Genomic DNA, 23,436 nt, shown 5'->3' with positions numbered 1-23,436 from the left:
CTATCTATCTATCTATCTATCTGTCTATCTGTCTATCTATCTATCTATCTATCTATCTATCTATCTATCTATCTATCTATCTATCTATCTATCTGTCTATCTGTCTATCTATCTATCTATCTATCTATCTATCTATCTATCTATCTATCTATCTATCTATCTGTCTATCTATCTATCTATCTATCTTTGTGTCTGTCTGTCTCTCTCTCTCTATCTATCCATTTATTTATTTATCTATGTGCTTCTCTCTTTCCCTCTTTACACGCACGCACACACACACTCACATATAATGGACGCTGGGTATTCGCGATACCGGTGCCTGTTTAAGCACTGAGATTCTATGCATATCCCTAGCGGAGACATCACTGCTATCTATATCGTCTGAGCGTCTACCACTGAAAAGTCCAGAAAGGGTGAAACTCCATCATCTGGTAGTCACGGCTGTTAAGATGGCGTGTAATTTATCGCCCAGCTAGCGATGTAAAGAAATTACTTATATAGACTGATAGCCAACACAAGATTTTCTGTCATAGTAACTATGTTCTAGCAAAACATTCAATTTTAGGTAAGGATAAATATTACCTTTTGATGTTAATACTGCTTCTGTTGCTAATAATTAATTTTACCTGACAATTACTTCAGCAAGAACACCAAGTATATATCAAAGCTGACTCATATCCTTTAAAGACGTACTTTTGACGGATTCTGGTAGAAATGATTTTCAGCTAACTTGACGTTTAATTAGTAGCTATGAACGTGTTTCTACGTCCACAGAGAGGTACTGATGTGAGTAAAACAGCATATTTTTGTGATATTTATCAAAATCATTGAATGAATTACAAATATCTGATCTTTCACCCTTCGATATATCAACACAGAAATAAAATACCAGATCTGCTTCTGTGCTTTGACCTAATCAACGTCTGTGAAATTAAACTATATATCTATGTTAATAACCACATTCTTCTTGTATCAGTAAAATAAAATAAAAAACAAAAAAAAAAACAAATTTGCGGGAATAAACTTAAAGAGAATCGAAGACAAAATGAATGACGAGGCATATATCAAAAACTGTATTTCACACCAAGAGTATTATTAAGAAGGAGAGGAAAGTAAAACAAAGAAGCTTTGTAATACACGCATTTAAATAGAGAACTTTCAATTCTTAATTTTGCAACAGCCAAAAGCCGTACGCGCTCAAAAACAAACAAACAAACAAATGTAGCTGTTATTCTGTACTAGGGGGCGCTAAACAGAGGACAAACTATTTTACAAATTCTGGGAAAAAATGGATAGAGGAAGATTTTCTGTCTTTAACATAAGTACCACAGGGGATACCTGTCTATTGCAGATAAATACTTCATTCCGGTTAAACGAAGAAAACTCTCAGGCTCAGCTGAGTTGACAGGACTCTAGGCAAAACTGTAAAATACTGATTGAGTATTAGACGTCTCCTGAATTCAAATGTCCAAACAAATAAAAAGTGTACGGACGAATACATAATTTAAAATCATATAAGGAAATATTAACAAAAAGTTTTATGTTTAAGTATCCATCTGCGTGTTTGTACGAGTATGTGTCTATGAGTGTGTACGTATGTGGGTGTGTGCGTGTATCTGTATGTGTGTGTGTGTGTGTGTGTGTGGTTATGAGGTTTGATTCCCAGCCTGTGTCGGTTTCAGTTCCGCTGAGTGGAAACTGGAACGAAACAACTATTAAAGGCTTGTGAGTGAATTTGGCAGACAAAACCCCCGTCATATGTATGCATACATACATACATAAATACATGCATACATACATACATACATACATACATACAAAATACATACATATATATGTGTATGTGTATATATATACATATATATATATATGTGTGTGTGTGTATGTATATATATATATATATATATATATATATATATATATATATATATATATATATATATATCTATATCTATGTATGTATATATGTATATATATACGTATATACACATGTATATATATATATATATATATATATATATTATATATATATATATATATATATATATATATATATACATATATATATAATATATATATATATATATATATATATATATATATATTATATATATATATATATATGTATATATGCATGCCATATATATGTATGTTTAGCAAAGCTTCTACCTTAATAGGTATATATATAGTAACGCTTATTTGTCAACCTATGTGCCTGTCCTGTCTGGGACGAATATTACTGCTGTTTAGCCTCACGAAACGTCGTCTCCAGCTCGCTATGACACAAGATCTGTGTCCTTATGTTTTCGAACATGGAATTATATTTTGGAATACGTCTATTATATATCGGACAGGAATACAGACAGAAAAACAGACATGTAGGCAAATAGATAGATAAATATATAGATAGATAGATAAATAGATACATAGATATGGTGTGAGTGGTTGTTTCTTCCGCTGTGTTAAATTTGCCGGATCTAAATTGAACGAAGAAAAATAATTGAGGAATATAATTTGCATTAATATTCAAACACGTATGCAATTAGATATGCGTTTTAGAGCTGACGATCATCTTCTGGCACGCATTGACCTCTTAAGACAGAAGAAAATCAACCTTTCATCAATCATTCACATAATTTGACTGGTATTGCAAAATTAGAATATACACACACGCACACACTATCACACATGCAGACGCACACATTTAAATGCATGTGCGTGTGTATGTATGTGCGTGTGTATGTATGTGCGTGTTTGTGCGTGTTTGTGAGTGAGTGTGTCGGCATTAGTGCGTTTATGTTGTTTCCCAACCGCAGGAATCCGGGTTCAATCTCACTGCTTGAAATGTTGGGCATGTAACTTCAATTCTAGCCACGGATGAACCAAAATTTGTAAGTGTATATAATGGGTAGAAACTAAAAGAAGCCCGCCGTACATATATATATTATATATATATATATATATATATATATATATATATATATATATATATATATATATAATGACAAAATAGAATGAAAAAACTACGGAAGACTTGTATTAATGGTTAAAGGATATATTGAAATCCTCATGTTAGGAAAATGTTATAAAATTTTGTGTGTAGTGATATTGTTTTTGGACAACTAACCGGTTTCGTATTTTCCTAACAAATTTCTCAGATTTCTTTACCGATATTGTGTCATCTCTTCGCTATGGAGTGATGTGAGAGAATTCCAAACAAGGGAAGGTAATGAGGGATATTTTCGGTATAAGTGAGATAATAAAAAATGTTGGGAAGGATTAGATTTTATTAATTTAGCATGATTTGGTTTTGATAGAATAAAATGTTAGAACTGGTTAAGTTTTGAACTCATTAGCTCACGATTGCGAGTCCGACGCTCTAACAACTCAGCCATACGCCTTCCTTTACAGATACTCTATAAATGGAATGCAATTAACCTTCTTATGTTACAAATCTAGTAACCAGCTCTTGAAATTCCATTGAATTATTGCCATAACGGAAGTAAAGGAAGTGTATAATCCATTTTAGTTGGATGCAAATAAATAGCCGCGTTAGGCAATTCATTGTAGTGATTATCACTCCTAATGTTTACTGAACCAATCGGTTCAGGTCTAAACTATGCGTCGACAATAATGACTAGGAAATGAATACAATTGTAATATAGTCATAGGGCATCAGATCTGCGAGGAAAATATAGATTATGAAAATCAACTGTATTTATTAGCTGGGATTCAGTTAATTGACAATGGCGTGGCTGTGTGGTAAGAAGTTTCCTTCCCAACCATATGTTTCTGCGTTCAGTCCCATTGCGTGACACCTTGGGCAGGTGTGTTCTACTATAGCCTCGGGCCGACCAAATCCTTTTGAACGGATTTGGTAGATGGTAGATCGGATATTTGTATATATATATATATATATTAGAAGGAAACCACTATGTGATCACCCATATGCTAGAAATAGCATATGGCTTCCCTCTAATATATATATATATATATATATAATATAATTTTACTGAACCTTCAGTTTTTTTATGCTAGACCACTGATGTGTAATCGATGTTAATTAAATTAATATCTACTTTCTCACCCTCATTTTAGATATATATATATATATATATATCTGTGTGTGTGTGTGTGAGTCTGATTGTGTTTGTCTCCCCACTCTACTTGACAACCGGTGGTGGTGTGTTTAAGTGCCCGTAATTTAGTGCAAAGCTTTAAAGAAAAGATCAACTGAAATCGATTTGTTCGACTAAAATCCTTCCATGCTGTGCCCCAGGATGACCGCATTTTTATGATGGAAACAAGTAAAAGATAAAGAAAAATGATGAGTCTAAAAATTTGACCTTAACACACTACGAAATCAAAACGTGAGAGGACAAAACTAAATACCCCTCTAAAGACTTCCTCATCCACCACCCTGGTAAGAATATTAGCGACATATTCTGACTATATATACATGATGTAGCCTAGATATGCATGAACAGTTGAATATCGGGGAAAGAAATAATATATTATCATTTGATTATCAATTATGATTTTTCAGTAAATAATTTCTAATTTGATTTTGATCCTAACATTGATGGCGTTGTAATTTTATGGGTTATTGACCGATTCTGATATTATGTATATCCATGTAGAAGAACAATTTTCAGATAAATTATCCTGTCAAAAATGAATTGCAGTAAAATAAATGAGCAACTATGTGCTAAATGTGTGAGTGTGTGTCTGCGTGCGTGTATGTGAGTTGCGCGTGTGTGTTTGCGTGTATGTGTGTATGTGTGTGCGTGTCTGTGAGCATGGCTGTATATATACATACATACATGTATGAATGTATGTATGTATGTATGTATGTGAAAACTTGTATCCCTGCCGTAAGGGTTTATTTCCACACACGCCAGCTTAATTTAATTCGTCCTTAGTAATTTTATCATGTACTTATTCTTGGTGCACGTATTGAGGTATGCAGTTCGATTTTAACTGTTATCTTTTCAAACCTATACTGGAAGTGACAATGGAGCACATTCAGCATATTTTGCTTTATGTGTTCAATAAAAGCAACAGCGTAACGGAAAATGCGAGGAATATTAATGCAGTATATGAAGATTGTACAATAAGCGTAAACCACTGTCAACGGTGGTTCCAGAATTTCCGAACCGGAAACTACAGCCTTAGAAGACGAACTTCACCTTGGAAGATCTGTAGAGCTCGACGAGGTCTTGCAAGTCCTGGTGGAATAAAATCCCATCGTAACTGTTGAGGAAGTAGCAGTGAAGCTTGGATTTGGTCATTCAGCCATTCATCGACACCTGCGCTAGAAGAAAAACGACCACCTTTGGTTTCAAGAGAAAAATGTTCTTCCATCAAGACAATGCCCGGCCACATACAGCGAGGATGACATTTCAAAGCCTGGAGCAAATTGAATGGGAAACGATACCCCGCCCACCATATTCCCCGGACATTGCAGACAAGCTAGAAATAGAAGCAAGAGAGCAAGAGAGAAATGGAGGAGTGAAGGCAAGAATAGGGTGTGCATATGTGTGTGTATGTGTGTGTGTATGTGTGTACATATATAATTTGCGACCCACTTTTCTTCGTACTGTATATATATATATATATATATATATATATATATAAACAAAGATAAATGCGATACAATAAAATTAATTATAATCGCCGGTGTACCAGTACACGCCATATATTATACATATATCATTACATTCAAGGCGAAGAGTGTACTAGATACACAATAGCTGGATAAATTTAGTGAGATGAGAATTAAAAACTTTTACAAACTTAACTTTTCTTATACTGCAGTTTCGCCAAATTCAGTAATAAAAATAGTATTCATTTACTCAGGCTGGCTCTTCAGTAAGATTCCTGTTAACGATGGAAAGACCATACCAATAGATCCATGTGCGTCTATCGAAATGCTCTTTCTAAACTATTCAAAACACTGCGCAGACTCCGAACAAACCCGACAAAATAGGGGATTGTGGTATATCGTCTAACGGTCAGAAATTTATCGAGAGAATATGTAAACAAAGATAAATGCGATACAATAAAATTAATTATAATCGCCGGTGTACCAGTACACGCCATATATTATACATATATCATTACATTCAAGGCGAAGAGTGTACTAGATACACAATAGCTGGATAAATTTAGTGAGATGAGAATTAAAAACTTTTACAAACTTAACTTTTCTTATACTGCAGTTTCGCCAAATTCAGTAATAAAAATAGTATTCATTTACTCAGGCTGGCTCTTCAGTAAGATTCCTGTTAACGATGGAAAAACCATACCATAGATCCATGTGCGTCTATCGAAATGCTCTTTCTAAACTATTCAAAACACTGCGCAGACTCCGAACAAACCCGACAAAATAGGGGATTGTGGTATATCGTCTAACGGTCAGAAATTTATCGAGAGAATATGTAAACAAAGATAAATGCGATACAATAAAATTAATTATAATCGCCGGTGTACCAGTACACGCCATATATTATACATATATCATTACATTCAAGGCGAAGAGTGTACTAGATACACAATAGCTGGATAAATTTAGTGAGATGAGAATTAAAAACTTTTACAAACTTAACTTTTCTTATACTGCAGTTTCGCCAAATTCAGTAATAAAAATAGTATTCATTTACTCAGGCTGGCTCTTCAGTAAGATTCCTGTTAACGATGGAAAGACCATACCAATAGATCCATGTGCGTCTATCGAAATGCTCTTTCTAAACTATTCAAAACACTGCGCAGACTCCGAACAAACCCGACAAAATAGGGGATTGTGGTATATCGTCTAACGGTCAGAAATTTATCGAGAGAATATGTAAACAAAGATAAATGCGATACAATAAAATTAATTATAATCGCCGGTGTACCAGTACACGCCATATATTATACATATATCATTACATTCAAGGCGAAGAGTGTACTAGATACACAATAGCTGGATAAATTTAGTGAGATGAGAATTAAAAACTTTTACAAACTTAACTTTTCTTATACTGCAGTTTCGCCAAATTCAGTAATAAAAATAGTATTCATTTACTCAGGCTGGCTCTTCAGTAAGATTCCTGTTAACGATGGAAAGACCATACCAATAGATCCATGTGCGTCTATCGAAATGCTCTTTCTAAACTATTCAAAACACTGCGCAGACTCCGAACAAACCCGACAAAATAGGGGATTGTGGTATATCGTCTAACGGTCAGAAATTTATCGAGAGAATATGTAAACAAAGATAAATGCGATACAATAAAATTAATTATAATCGCCGGTGTACCAGTACACGCCATATTATACATATATCATTACATTCAAGGCGAAGAGTGTACTAGATACACAATAGCTGGATAAATTTAGTGAGATGAGAATTAAAAACTTTTACAAACTTAACTTTTCTTATACTGCAGTTTCGCCAAATTCAGTAATAAAAATAGTATTCATTTACTCAGGCTGGCTCTTCAGTAAGATTCCTGTTAACGATGGAAAGACCATACCAATAGATCCATGTGCGTCTATCGAAATGCTCTTTCTAAACTATTCAAAACACTGCGCAGACTCCGAACAAACCCGACAAAATAGGGGATTGTGGTATATCGTCTAACGGTCAGAAATTTATCGAGAGAATATGTAAACAAAGATAAATGCGATACAATAAAATTAATTATAATCGCCGGTGTACCAGTACACGCCATATATTATACATATATCATTACATTCAAGGCGAAGAGTGTACTAGATACACAATAGCTGGATAAATTTAGTGAGATGAGAATTAAAAACTTTTACAAACTTAACTTTTCTTATACTGCAGTTTCGCCAAATTCAGTAATAAAAATAGTATTCATTTACTCAGGCTGGCTCTTCAGTAAGATTCCTGTTAACGATGGAAAGACCATACCAATAGATCCATGTGCGTCTATCGAAATGCTCTTTCTAAACTATTCAAAACACTGCGCAGACTCCGAACAAACCCGACAAAATAGGGGATTGTGGTATATCGTCTAACGGTCAGAAATTTATCGAGAGAATATGTAAACAAAGATAAATGCGATACAATAAAATTAATTATAATCGCCGGTGTACCAGTACACGCCATATATTATACATATATCATTACATTCAAGGCGAAGAGTGTACTAGATACACAATAGCTGGATAAATTTAGTGAGATGAGAATTAAAAACTTTTACAAACTTAACTTTTCTTATACTGCAGTTTCGCCAAATTCAGTAATAAAAATAGTATTCATTTACTCAGGCTGGCTCTTCAGTAAGATTCCTGTTAACGATGGAAAGACCATACCAATAGATCCATGTGCGTCTATCGAAATGCTCTTTCTAAACTATTCAAAACACTGCGCAGACTCCGAACAAACCCGACAAAATAGGGGATTGTGGTATATCGTCTAACGGTCAGAAATTTATCGAGAGAATATGTAAACAAAGATAAATGCGATACAATAAAATTAATTATAATCGCCGGTGTACCAGTACACGCCATATATTATACATATATCATTACATTCAAGGCGAAGAGTGTACTAGATACACAATAGCTGGATAAATTTAGTGAGATGAGAATTAAAAACTTTTACAAACTTAACTTTTCTTATACTGCAGTTTCGCCAAATTCAGTAATAAAAATAGTATTCATTTACTCAGGCTGGCTCTTCAGTAAGATTCCTGTTAACGATGGAAAGACCATACCAATAGATCCATGTGCGTCTATCGAAATGCTCTTTCTAAACTATTCAAAACACTGCGCAGACTCCGAACAAACCCGACAAAATAGGGGATTGTGGTATATCGTCTAACGGTCAGAAATTTATCGAGAGAATATGTAAACAAAGATAAATGCGATACAATAAAATTAATTATAATCGCCGTGTACCAGTACACGCCATATATTATACATATATCATTACATTCAAGGCGAAGAGTGTACTAGATACACAATAGCTGGATAAATTTAGTGAGATGAGAATTAAAAACTTTCACAAACTTAACTTTTCTTATACTGCAGTTTCGCCAAATTCAGTAATAAAAATAGTATTCATTTACTCAGCCTGGCTCTTCAGTAAGATTCCTGTTAACGATGGAAAGACCATACCAATAGATCCATGTGCGTCTATCGAAATGCTCTTTCTAAACTATTCAAAACACTGCGCAGACTCCGAACAAACCCGACAAAATAGGGGATTGTGGTATATCGTCTAACGGTCAGAAATTTATCGAGAGAATATGTAAACAAAGATAAATGCGATACAATAAAATTAATTATAATCGCCGGTGTACCAGTACACGCCATATATTATACATATATCATTACATTCAAGGCGAAGAGTGTACTAGATACACAATAGCTGGATAAATTTAGTGAGATGAGAATTAAAAACTTTTACAAACTTAACTTTTCTTATACTGCAGTTTCGCCAATTCAGTAATAAAAATAGTATTCATTTACTCAGGCTGGCTCTTCAGTAAGATTCCTGTTAACGATGGAAAGACCATACCAATAGATCCATGTGCGTCTATCGAAATGCTCTTTCTAAACTATTCAAAACACTGCGCAGACTCCGAACAAACCCGACAAAATAGGGGATTGTGGTATATCGTCTAACGGTCAGAAATTTATCGAGAGAATATGTAAACAAAGATAAATGCGATACAATAAAATTAATTATAATCGCCGGTGTACCAGTACACGCCATATATTATACATATATCATTACATTCAAGGCGAAGAGTGTACTAGATACACAATAGCTGGATAAATTTAGTGAGATGAGAATTAAAAACTTTTACAAACTTAACTTTTCTTATACTGCAGTTTCGCCAAATTCAGTAATAAAAATAGTATTCATTTACTCAGGCTGGCTCTTCAGTAAGATTCCTGTTAACGATGGAAAGACCATACCAATAGATCCATGTGCGTCTATCGAAATGCTCTTTCTAAACTATTCAAAACACTGCGCAGACTCCGAACAAACCCGACAAAATAGGGGATTGTGGTATATCGTCTAACGGTCAGAAATTTATCGAGAGAATATGTAAACAAAGATAAATGCGATACAATAAAATTAATTATAATCGCCGGTGTACCAGTACACGCCATATATTATACATATATCATTACATTCAAGGCGAATATATATATATATAGATGCATATTTATGTGTGTATGTATGTATGTATGTATATTTTCCATGCATATGTATACACCTATGCATATTTGTGTTTCCGTTTGTCTCCACCATTGCTTCACAACCGGTATTTGTTTATTTACGACCCCCTAAACAATCTCCTCTCTCTCTCTGTTTGTGTCTGTGTATCTTTATGTTAGTGATCATATTGGTGAGGCATTCCAAGCAACATTCACTGAACCTTGTCCATTTATTGATGATTGCAAAGTGCATTTTTCCTACCCCGAGTATAGTCCAGGTACATTTCAATTACATACCCCTATATGGATGATTACACTTTTAATATCTCTGCGACGAAACGAAAAGCTCAATAATTTGTGGCAAATATGGATTTGACGTAAAATTAAAAACCCGATAATTTCATTTACATACATGGATTTTTATAAAGGCGTTTTATCTGTATTTTGTTCAATAACGGTAATATTACGTACCAATAAAATCATTTTTTCTTTGTTTAACCTGGCGAGCTCTTGTTAGGATACCCAAGCATTTCCTGTATAAAGTAAATGTGTATTATAATTCTTGTGTGTCGATTCGTCACCCAAAATTCGACAGTAGCAAAAGACTTAAAAATATAAGGTTTTGTCGTTGAAATATATGTCTCTAATCTCATTATTGAATATGCTCATTATTTCTTCTCTTTGGTATCTACACACTCATTGCTTGTGTAAACACTCACACAGTTATATATATATATATATATATATATATATATATATATATATATATATATATATATATATATATATATATATATATACATACATATGTTTATATCACTTTTATATACAGTTGTAATTTTTAATAAAACCAGATAATTCTTACCTCTCTGTAGGCTTGCATTTATTTATTTCTGAAATTCTGTTTAACGCAACTTAACGATTTAATTACTATTGAAGCATAATACATAAATTACAAATTTAAAAAAAAATGTAATTTGTGGTTTTCAATATTGAACTTAATCCTTCAAATACTCACTGATATATCCATAAAATCATCATATGGACGTTAATAACTAGCATTAATATCTGGATATTAGTAACTAAGGCGATTAATGATGCACGAAATGCACAATAAAGGACGAATGATATTAGAGAGAGAAATATTTTATTCGAGACAGTGATAGAATGAGAAAGCGAGAAATACTGCGACATGCAGTGGAATGAAACAGGGTCAATTATGAGTTGAATTTCATCTATGCCAACAAAATTTAAGAGCAGTCTATTTTTTATACTTAGAGGTGAAATGGATAGTTAGGTTATTGTTAACATATATAATGCAGAGAGCATAAACAAAAAGAAAACCCAAAAAATACTTGAAATTATTATGATGAACACACAAACATTATTAATCAATAAATATTATTTTCACACCTTCGGAAAGAACGGAATATATATTTCGGTATATTTTGTTCCTGTTTTGACCTCATCAGTGATGTACAGCTTCCACCGTGATGTTTGTACTACTAATCAATGAATACATTTGTATATTGCTTTCCTTAAAAAATAGGATGGAAACGTAAATAAAGCAGACCTTCCCATTCAGAATAAAGTCAATATTTGAGCTAATATTGAGATATCTAAGAATAGGCTAGATATGTCTCGCCCCTAAAGCAGCACACATCCGACTACAATAAATCATTGTGAGTGCACATGTTCCAAGGTTAGGTCGTCAAATGTAAAATGTAAATTCAGAAGGTTTCACTAATTGGAATCAGGCGAATATCAGGGATATATGGGTACGTCTTTAATCCTGATCACATCGATGTCTACAACCACCATGAAAATCGGGAGACAAAATAACAGCCTCTACTATGGTAATCTGATATCCTTCCTGTATGTATATACGACGAAAGGCCACACAGCGGGTGCATAAAGGCAAACTGTAATGGGTAAGGCAAGGGTTATAACAAACAACTCGATGAAGAAGAAGACAATTCGGATTCGTTCATGGCTACGAAGCTTTAGGTAGGTGTATTCAATCGGGGGCGCCATTCATACAGCATCTGCACGCCTGATGAAGCTTCAAATTCAGACAGCCTGAGCAGCCGAGGTATTTTCCAAGATTGTTTTCAGTATAAGCAAGTGGAGAAATCCCTCTTCTCAAATTGCACTAAATCTAGTTACGATAACGTTTTTTTAAAGAATGCCATCCCACAGCTTCATCTCCCGGAAATTGAAAAAAAAAAAGAAAAACATTCCTATTTTAAGGAAAATACCACGTAAAACTAATGCTTGTGGGTAGAAATGCTTGAAAAAAGTTCAATAAAATGAAGGCGTAATATCAAGACTGATTACTGTATGTGCAGTTGCTTTTTTGAAGAAATGTGGCTAAGATGTAGAGGTAATTAAAAAAAAAACTGTATTATGAAGGCTATAGATAATACCAATACATCTATGTATACAGTCTATTCTCCATTATGTAAATCCACAGAAGAATCTTGAGCATTTCTGCACATTGGATAAACCGCTTTGACTGCCCGAGTTGCTTACAAATAATGTTACTGTAATATGAAACAAGTTTAACAATTTAAAGAAGATATTAATGTAGGGATTCCCATTCTAAAGTAATTGGGGCAGGACCTTCAAAATCTGCTCGATGAAACGTTTCGCATTCTGACACACTGACTCCAAGCCAAAGTTCAGCTGAAATGCTTTTGCTCTGAACTTCAGATCCTTAATGTTGAGAAACCGACCACTTTTAAGATTCAAATGGTAAATGCTCGTCATAATATAAGAATTTCGGTTGAAATTGACGTTAGAGCACTTAGAACATTCAAACCAAAACAGAAATGCTCGTACAACGAAAATTATTGAAAGTGTTCACATTATTTTTAGCCGACTTCTAACACTGCATTATTAAGTCAATTCTGAGGTACTTTGGGTCGCTGTTTTGTTCTCTTAAATCGGATGGCATACTTGAATATGTTCATTGGCCTGTTTCTTGATTGTATGTCTCACAGACACTCTGATTATTTGTTTTCTTTAGGAGATATACACTTTGACAAATTTTCTCGTTGCAAATGAATATTGATTTGTTTACTGCATTCATACGCATGATAGACATTTGCCACAAGTTTGATTCACAGTAAGATAAAGAAAAGGCTGGCAAATACAAGTTATTAAAAAAAAATTACTTTCCCCCAGTTTATCTTTTCGATGACTTCATACAAAATGATTTGCCATATAATAATGCAACAAACTATCTAAATTAAATTGAAGCGTGTACTCTACAGCAAAATATCATGTATGCTGACACATCTACTGTGCATTGGAGAAGCTTTTCAGTTTCATTGGATGCTCTTTCTTTTTCTTCTAGTAATAGCTATAATTACTAATGCATAGTGTGTAGAACTATGAACAAGCAGATGTACTATAACAAGGCGAAAATTCTCCCGCAGCCTTTAGCTTAATTTGCCGGTAACGACGTCCAGTCGCATTCAGTATCTGCGAGAGTGGATATAGACGCCAAATTTTAAGAAGAAGGACTGTGAGTCTAGGATAGTGCACAAGTAATCTTTCTTAGAAATGTTCGTGGTCCTTCCATACAGAAGCAGTAATCTATCTAGTGAGCTATCTCTCTATTAATCTGTCCACCCATAAATTCATGTAAAATAAATTCACGCACTGGCGCAGGAGTGGCTGTGTGGTAAGTAGCTTGCTTACGAACTACATGGTTCTGGCTTCAGTCTCACTGCGTGGCACCTTGGGCAAGTGTCTTCTACTATAGCCTCGGGCCGACCAAATCCTTGTGAGTGGATTTGGTAGACGGAAACTGAAAGAAGCCTGTCGTATATATGTATATATATATGTGTGTGTGCGTGTATGTTTGTGTGTCTGTGTTTGTCCCCCTAGCATTACTTGACAACCGATGCTGGTGTGTTTATGTCTCCGCCACTTAGCGGTTCAGCAAAAGAGACCGATAGAATAAGTACTGGGCTTACAAAGTCCCGGGGTCGAGTTGCTCGATTAAAGGCGGTGCGCCAGCATGGCCACAGTCAAATGACTGAAACAAGTAAAAAGAGAAAGAAAAAAGAGAAAGAGCACAACTACACAAATAGCTATTTAAGAATGATTATATATTGTGAAAAAACAGCGATCAGTGAAACGAAGAGTATTCCGAAATTTTTGAGAGATTAGCAACTAACTAAATAATAGCTGTTTCTGATTCCACACCGTTCTATTTTTGGTTGCAAAAATGTTTTTTCTAGAAGCTAAATTTATGATGTAACTCGAACCTGTAAAGTGATTATGGTAATTATGGGAAATACCGAGAAGCTGTTACTTGGAGAAGAAAAAATTTGCACACACACAGAAAAAAATGTTGTTTCAAGAAATATAATGCTATAATACATTGAACTCGTATTACAACTAAGTATGTTTAAGAGAGGAAATTTAAATACGTACATACATACACATATATCGATATAGAAATACACATTTCTACATACACTCGCACACTTGGAAGTGTATATACTTGCACCAAATAGGTTAACTTCGAATAAAATATAAAGGCTACAGCAGAATATTCGCCATGAAATCTTCCTGCTAGCAATGAGATTTGCTCAGAGCTAACAAGTCAATTTTAAACATAAAACAACTATTAAGTTATCCCATAAGTTCAGTCAAAATTTTGAATTAAAAAAACAAGTGATCAAATGTTATGTATAATTGGGATTTAATGATCAATGTACTATCCCTGATTATCTATGACTTCCTTCCATCTCTTTACAAGCTTTTAAATCTCATCAATGTAAAACTATTTTGATTTCAAATTGAAGAACTCTGAAATGTCAGTTTCGACCACCTCATTGCTTGCGAAAGTTATGTATCCCAAATTATACTGTAAACTACGAAACAAATGGTAGTCTGAAGGAGCAAGGTCAGGAGAATAAGGTGGATGAGGATTTTTTCCCAACGAAGCTCTTCCATCTTCTGTAATGTGATCTTTGCAGTGTGGGGTCGCACATTGTCCTGATAAAACATCACTCCTTTTCGATTCACTAAAGCGGGTCTTTTTTTCTTAAAAGCATGGTTCAAACGCTCTACTTCCTGACAGTAGACTGAGCATTGATTGTTGCATTAGGTGGTAACAATTAAAAGTGAATTACTCCCTTGAAATTCCAACAGATAGAGAGAAGAACCTTTTCTCCATGAAATTCCCTTCGAAGTTGTCGTCGAGCTTTTTCCCTTTTACCAAGACACTGTTTACGACGTTTAACATTTCGACAGAAGATCCATTTCTCCTCACCAGTCACAAGTCTATCCGAAAAGGGTGAAATGAGTTCGCGAGAATGGAGAGGATAGAAGATGTCAACTCGGGATTTGCGGTTGATTTCGGACAATTCATGAGGCACCCATTTTCCAAGTTTAGGAACCTTTCCAAGATGTTGAAGATGCCGATGAACAGTTGTATGGTGTGAACTAAGCTGAAATCTCCACTTCTGTGTTTGCAAACATCTTCAGGAAGTTCTTTCATTCAAGCATTCTTTCCCATAAACTGAGTGTATGTTTCGAGTCGCTTCGGCTGCAGATTTTCTTTTTTGTACTCATTAAGCAATATGTGCCTTAAATGCTCTTTGGACACTTTTATGTTAGAAAGGGTTTTAATCAAAGACATTTTAATTCTATTATTCTGTAAAATAATAGTTAATCAGTTTAAATGTACACAAATGCATAAAACTAATTTTTAATTCTATTAAACATTCTAAAATACCATTAAATTTCATTTTATTTAAAAAAAGGTAAAATCGGACAGAACATATGGGATGATCTGATACATTACAAAAACCTTCATCCTCCTAACCCACATACTGACAAGAATTTTGTAAATTCGGAATCACAAATAGGTAACAGAAAATACTTCCTGCAAGCACAGTGCTAAAATATACAGGATCTCTACAACAGACACAGTGACCGATTTACGTGAGATTCGACTCTCCTACGCGTACTGTATCTTTTGCATTTTCAAATTGCTTCAAAGTACTGTAAAGCTTTTGTAAGCATTGACGACTGTAAACTCAATTTCTCCACCTTGTAGCTATGATTAAGAGCTATATATGGAATCCTACGATAGGCATCATACTGGACAAGTAGAGAATCATTTGTTATATTCTATACCCCGCAGGAAATGGTATGTTTTCCAAATGTCACTTTTCCTCTATCATCTGACTCTTTAAGTAGTTGTATCTAATTGAACAGACAGTAAATGATTTTGATATTATGTCATGATCTTATTGAAGTTCCTTGAAGCATTTCCTCCAAGCATCGATTTTAAACGGTATTTTTCCATTTTTTAACATGAAATATACGTACAACAAGTACGTACATATCATATAGATACGAATACAGACAAATGCTTGCAAGCATTCACACACACACACACACACACACACATACATGTACACACAGATACAAACGCATATACATATGCGAAAGTATGCAGGCATGCATGTATGTGTACATACGTAGATACAAACGTGTATGTATTTGTATATATATATATATATATATATATATATATATATATATATATATATATATACATATGTATATATATGTATATACATTATATATATTATATATATATATATATATATATATATATATATATATATATAGAGAGAGAGAGAGAGAGAGAGAGAGAAATAGATAGATAGATGTAGTAAAAGAGGAAGAGAATGAGAGAGAGAGAGATATGATGTTGCAAATAGATATGCTTGGGGTTTGTGTATGAAATATACATACATATATATACATGTAAATATATGTAGGGATATATATATATATATATATATATATATATATATATGTATATATCAACAAAAATTGAAAATATTCTGAATATGAGCATTCATGTAGCAACATAGATTTTCATATATTTACAGAACAGATTTGCATGGAGTACAAAAATATAGAAAGCTAAGGGCAGAGGGCACCTCAGATCTTACAGCTGTTTCTGGATTCTCAGAACTGCGAAATCTTTGTAATGTTGGCAGAGTAGAGAATGAATATAAATATTAACATAAAGCAGGTCTTCGTTCAGGGGGATGAGATCGGCATCTAGCAATTCAAATCATAATGCAGGGTATTTACCTGTAGAATGAGTTAAGTGGAAGGAGGTTGTAGGCAGTTCAGAAGGGAGGAGGGAATGTTGAAACAGAGGTAGGGCAAAACGAGATAGGCATGGCAGAACAGAGATTGAGAGAATTCGTCGAAGTTCCCTGCCGCCTACATGCCGGCATCTATGAGTAGATCCCTTCCCGTCATTTCAATAGCCGTCCCTAACTTCTCATATCGTACCTACCTCCCTTTTTCAGTTCTGTAGCCTCGACCATTCTTGATTAATAACATCAGTTTTCAACATACCCAACAACGATTCCACCCTTCTTCATAATACTAACCATTCTACTCCTTTCCACCTTTTCCTTCTCATTTCTATACTCTTCACGTCTATTCTACTTCCCTCGAACTTGAAATCCCATATCCTCATCCCTTAGGTTTTGCATCATTCATACTACTATGTAATGCCGTTCCGTAAATATATAAATGTCTGTGCTTATACACGAATATTAATCTGAACAGCTTCAGTTGTCTCTCACTTTCCATATACAAGTTGCGTGAATATTTGTATTTATATTGTATGTATCAAGACCAAACGTGTTTTTCCATCATTAACTCCACCTCAGCTCCTCTGGATTCTCTTAGAGCCATTCTTTACCCCCATGGATTTAGTTCTCGATAAATAATTCGGGGTGTAAGAGAAAATCATTTGAGCACTAATAAGTGTTTTCTATATTGAGCATCTCTGGATGTCACCTGTTGACTCTCTCTCTATATATATATTGATCCGAAGTTTGTATGTTTAGAGAAACATCATGGAACCCGTCAGGAAAAAATCCCTCATATTATATATATTAAATGTGAACATGCTTTATTAAAACTGTAAGTTCAAAGAAAACCTTTTTATTTTGTTCTTTGAACATGTAGAGGATTAGTGAACGGTATTTGTGATCTTGAATTTAAACCTATTAACAAGGTAAAATATATTACTGATACTTTTATTGAAAAATAAATGAAATCATACAAATAAACAACAAATAAATATGTAGAGAGTGATGAAGTTGATAATGAAAATAAAATAAGACCAAAAGTCAAATATAAATGGAAGTTTATAGCTACAAATATGGTAGGATGTATTGAAAATAGCTGTAGCATTAGTGGATTTGATGGAATTATGATGATAGAACATTCGAGAATGAAAATGTGAATTTACAGATCTGTTTAAGAGGGAAATGTATTAAACTTGATACTATATAAATAAATAATTAATAACTAAACGAATAAAGTATTTGGTAGTGATGTTTATAGTAATGATGATGATGTGAGGCAAGAATATCTGTAGTGCTAGAATATCTGAGGAATAGATATCAATAGAAGGAATAGAAAATCTTACAAAATGAATATGGAGCACCCAAGCGGAAAAGCGTTCAGAGATAGCACAGCTAACAGAGTCCATAAATAAGACTGAGAAACGTAATCTTGAATAATACATAGATGCACACACTTTTAAACACGCATAACGCTATTGATGATAAAAAGTAATACAGGTGAGTTACAGGTGGTAATAGTGATTATTTTGATGAAGTAAATTTTTTTTAATAGTAGTGATGTTTGAGGAGAAGATGATGAAAATTAAATATGAAGAGAAACGATGTGTGCATTGGTGAGTGTGATTAATACGACCATTTATATGACTTCATGTAGAAATGTCCTTTTGATACATGTGCAGTGAATCAATCCTACAGGAGCTGCATAGTGGAGGTTTGCTTGAACATATTATTATTATTATTATTATTATTATTATTATTATTATTATTATTATTATTATTATTATTATTGAAATAAAGAATGATGAAATTACACTGTGTAACAAAATTTTAATTTCTTTCGTTCATCGGTCAATAAGTGTCATTTCGTATTTGTTTGCATCGTAAAATCAAAAGAAGTGACTATTATTCCCTTTACACCTTGCTTTCGTAATCTGGACATCAATGTTTTGGAACTGACATTACATTTCAAGCAGATTCAGCACTTGTTTGCTGAGGCAGAAACATCATTATAGCACATATTCGGCTCAGTATCAAATATTTGCTTCTCCGGGGTTTGACCATAACCACCTGGGCATTTCCAGTTGTGGCTGACAATATGTACTCATCTGATCATGAGTAGGAGTAGTAGGAGAGTATCATAGCCATGTGTTGAGAGGGATTCTCTGCTGTTTGAATGAATGTAAAAAAAAGAACAATGTCTGAGGTGAATATTAGCCATCTTCATACTTTCTAAGGGTAATCACATAGAAAATAGCAGTTGCTGGCCGAGTTGCTATTATTGAGTGAGAGAGCAGTGCATGCCATCTAAGTGACACTGGAGTAAAATATACAAAGCTCAGTATACCCATCATGACTACCCGTCTGATAAGAGTACACTAGGCACAGGCATCACAACCATATGTGAGCGACATGGTGATCTCATATCAAGATAAACAGCACAAGACCTTGCAGGTGGAGCCTAGTTATAATTTTCTTCAGATCGAGTAGCTCATCCCGCTTAAAAGGTTCTTAAATAAGAGTTGCTTAATGATGTTGAACAAAACACCCATGCTTCCAGAGGTAAATTATTCAAACTTCAAAGAATTCCTCTCAGCACATGGATACGATGCTCCCCCACTACTTCGCGTGAACAGAGACACAAATATCATCAACCAGAAAGAGACATGCTCAACTGGTGATGGTGAAACAACTGACAGGAAAATCTGTGGTATACAGTAGAATGCTGTGGCCTATCTTTTACACCAAGACAAAACAACGTACATGATAACACTCCCGATCAGTTAAAATGAGAAGCCATGAAAGCCACTGCCTGATATTGCTTCAAGACAAAACAATGTACATGTTTATTATCATCATAATTATCATAATTGTTATCATTATCATCAAAGGGAGTGAGCTGGCAAAATCATTAGTATTGGGTGAAATAAGTTGCAGCATTTCGTCCGTCTTTACGTTCAGAGTTAAAATTCCCCTGCGGTCGACTTTATACTCAGTATAACGGGACATGCTGAACTGGTTAATGTCAAACAACTGACAAACAAATCTGTGGTATTAAGCAGAATATTAACTGTATTATTATTATTATTATTATTATTATTGTTGTTGTTGTTGTTGTTGTTGTTGTTGTTGTTCTTGTTCTTCTTCTCCTTCTTCTTCTTCTTATTATTATTGTTGTTGTTGTTGTTATTGTTGTTGTTGTTGTTGTTGTTGTTGTTGCTGTTGTTGCTGCTGCTGCTGCTGCTGTTGTTGTTGTTGTTGTTGTTGTTGTTATTATTATTATTAATATTATTATTATTATTATCATCATTATTATTATCATTATTATTATCATTAAAGACTCGGATAGTTCATAATTACCGAGTATTCTTTACTTGAAAGCAGTCAATAACGAATCTCCAAAGGTTTCAAGTAGTGCCTTCTGTGACTAAAAAACAAAACAATAAAAAGCAGCATTCCTTAGAATGCGAGCAGCACCCAACAATGGTGCCTTCTGGATCACTTCGAGTCTGACAGCAGCTTCAAAATTCTTAATATGTTTTTCAAAGCCCATGGAATCTACTCCTAATGCTCCATTCACCACAAGTATCACCACTGCTTTCCTCGTGCCCCATAACTTTCCTATTTCTTCCTGCTGTGGATGGTATTTCCCAATCTTTTCTGTTTCCTTACATTTCACCTTCGAATCACCTGCAGTTGCAACATCTATTATCTTCACTTCCTTTTCATCTTTAGGATAAGCACGATAACTGGGTGTCTCACCTTCATGACTTAGTCGCACTGTATGTTAAAACACCAGAATATTTTGTAATGTTCGTTTTCCATTACTCCCTTTGGCTTGTGATCATACCATTGTTCGGTTCTCTCAAGGTTTCCTTTACCGCATAACAGCAAGTGCACAATTCTGGCCACATTGTCGTGTCTCCTTTTGTATTCGCGTAGTGCGAGCTTATAGCTTATACTCTCTCCTTTCTCAGAGCACATCTTATTAGCCTGTACCAATATTTAAAAAAAAGTATTATTTACTGTAATTGAATATTATTCAAATTTTGCTTTCTAAAAAGGTTTTGCTAATAATTTTTTTTTATAGCATATTGTAGTTTAAACGGTAAATAACCTTACTGAGAAACGAATAAATCCTTGCTTGGTTTTTATTACCTGTGTATAAGGCCTATTAAAACACATTACTTGTTGATTAAATAGTAAAACTCTTAAACAATGTTCGAAATTTGATCTCAGGATAATATTAATGGAGAAATAGAACGAAGTGACAGAAGACACAGACACGTGTATTTAAATATATGAAACAGGATATTGCGATGTTAGGCTAAAAATTAGATTGTTCTTTAAGTCTTGGTGCTTAGTGAAAAGGAAGCGTACTAACACGATAATGCAAAGATAATGGAAATATACAGAGTTGGTAGTGGAATTAGCGATGACACGTAATATATGATTTAGCTGAGCATATTGCTTTATTAGCGACTGTCTCAGAAATATTGAAAATGTGGTTTACAGTGTATTAAAATTACCTAGAGAAAATATAAGTAAATAACTTTTGGAAAAAGGCGAACGATATTGATGAAGAGGTATTGTATATAGGCACTTCATTGTGATGTTATTAGAATTTACGATATACTTAAAGAAAATTGTTATAAATAGTTAAAAAATCGTTAGAATTCGGAAGAAATACTGGCAATGAAGCTAGTGAAATGTATCTTGTTTAATAAATGGTATACATACATAAATATATACATAGGTACATATATACATACATATCCGTGTATGTGAGTGTAGTTACATGTGTGGTTGTGTTTATGTGTGTGTCTACATTTCTAATATTAATCCTGAAATGAAGAACAAATAGAAAAAAAAAAATTCAAAACAGAAACAAAAAGTAACTGTGTGAGATTATTAGTTTAGTGTTTCTGGAGTGACCTTGACGTTTCAAGCTTAGTGTAGGTTTCAGAAGACAGAACTTAGGATCAGGCGTTTTAGGGCAGAAAATAAAGGAAAGGTATAGTCATATAAGATAGAAAAAGAGCTAGGTTTACAGTATAGATTTACATAAACCCATATTTATATGCACCAGCAAATGTGCTAATTGTTGAAAGTCTCCAGGAGCTACTGAAACAATTGTAGCACCGTTTTCATTCTTTTCGCTTTTACTTTATTTCTGAAACAGTTTCATATTATGAACTCATGAATTTCTTCGGATTTTGGAAGTTTTTTATGCAGGCGCAGGAGTAGCTGTGCGATAAGTAGCTTGCTTACCAACCACATGGTTCCGTGTTCATTCCCACTGCGTGGTACCTTGAGCAAGTGTCTTCTACTATAGCCTCGGGCTGACCAAAGTCTTGTGAGTGGATTTGTTAGACGGAAACGGAAAGAAGCCCGTCGTATATATATATATATATATATAAATATGTGTGTTTGTGTGTGTGTGTTTGTGTGTGTGTGTTTGTGTGTGTTTGTGTGTGTGTATGTTTGTGTGTCTGTGTTTGTCTCCCCAACATCGCTTGACAACTGATAGTAGTGCGTTTGCGTCCCCGTAACCTAGCGGTTCGGCAAAAGAGACCGATAGAATAAGTACTAGGGTCGAATAAGTCCTGGGGGCGATTTGCTCGACTAAAGGTGGTGCTTCAGCATGGCCACAGTCAAATGACTGAAACGAGTAAAAGAGTATTCTGATTTTCCATCATTGATGTTTTAGCAGACAGAATTTTCTCACGAGGCGATTAATTTCCTTAGACCCTGCTTTCGCTTACTGTCTCTCTACAAACACACACACACATACATATACATACAGACATACATGCATACATATGCATGTGTGTATACGTATGTGTGGTGTGGTGGTGGTGGTGCATTGTTCTCCTCCAAGCTACAAGCCCGGGCAAGGTTGCTTATGGAAGAGCAGCAGTCACCCATGCATACCAGCTTTCCCTCTCTATGCCACCGATGTTGCCCAAGGGAAAGAGAAAGCCGATACAACCAGTGACGTTGCGACTGATTTCTATAAGACAACTGAGTGAACTGGAGCAAGTTGAATTATAGTATCTTGCTCAAGAACACAACACATAGCTCGGTCCGGGAATCGAATTCA

General features: G+C 34.4%; 1 long non-coding RNA gene across 1 annotated transcript; it reads right to left on the bottom strand.

Moving 5' to 3' along the window:
- Nucleotides 1–3,067: 3,067 nt before the first annotated feature.
- Nucleotides 3,068–14,248, bottom strand: LOC118764939. Its single transcript, XR_005000778.1, has 3 exons — nucleotides 14,238–14,248; nucleotides 9,891–9,895; nucleotides 3,068–3,182 (listed from the first exon to the last, which is right to left on the bottom strand). It is a non-coding gene; the product is annotated as an uncharacterized LOC118764939 (long non-coding RNA).
- Between the last annotated feature and the right edge of the window lie 9,188 nt (nucleotides 14,249–23,436).

Source organism: Octopus sinensis, linkage group LG9 (assembly GCF_006345805.1).
Source record: "Octopus sinensis linkage group LG9, ASM634580v1, whole genome shotgun sequence".
Lineage (NCBI taxonomy): Eukaryota > Metazoa > Mollusca > Cephalopoda > Octopoda > Octopodidae > Octopus > Octopus sinensis.
This window is presented reverse-complemented; position numbering and strand designations above follow the sequence as displayed.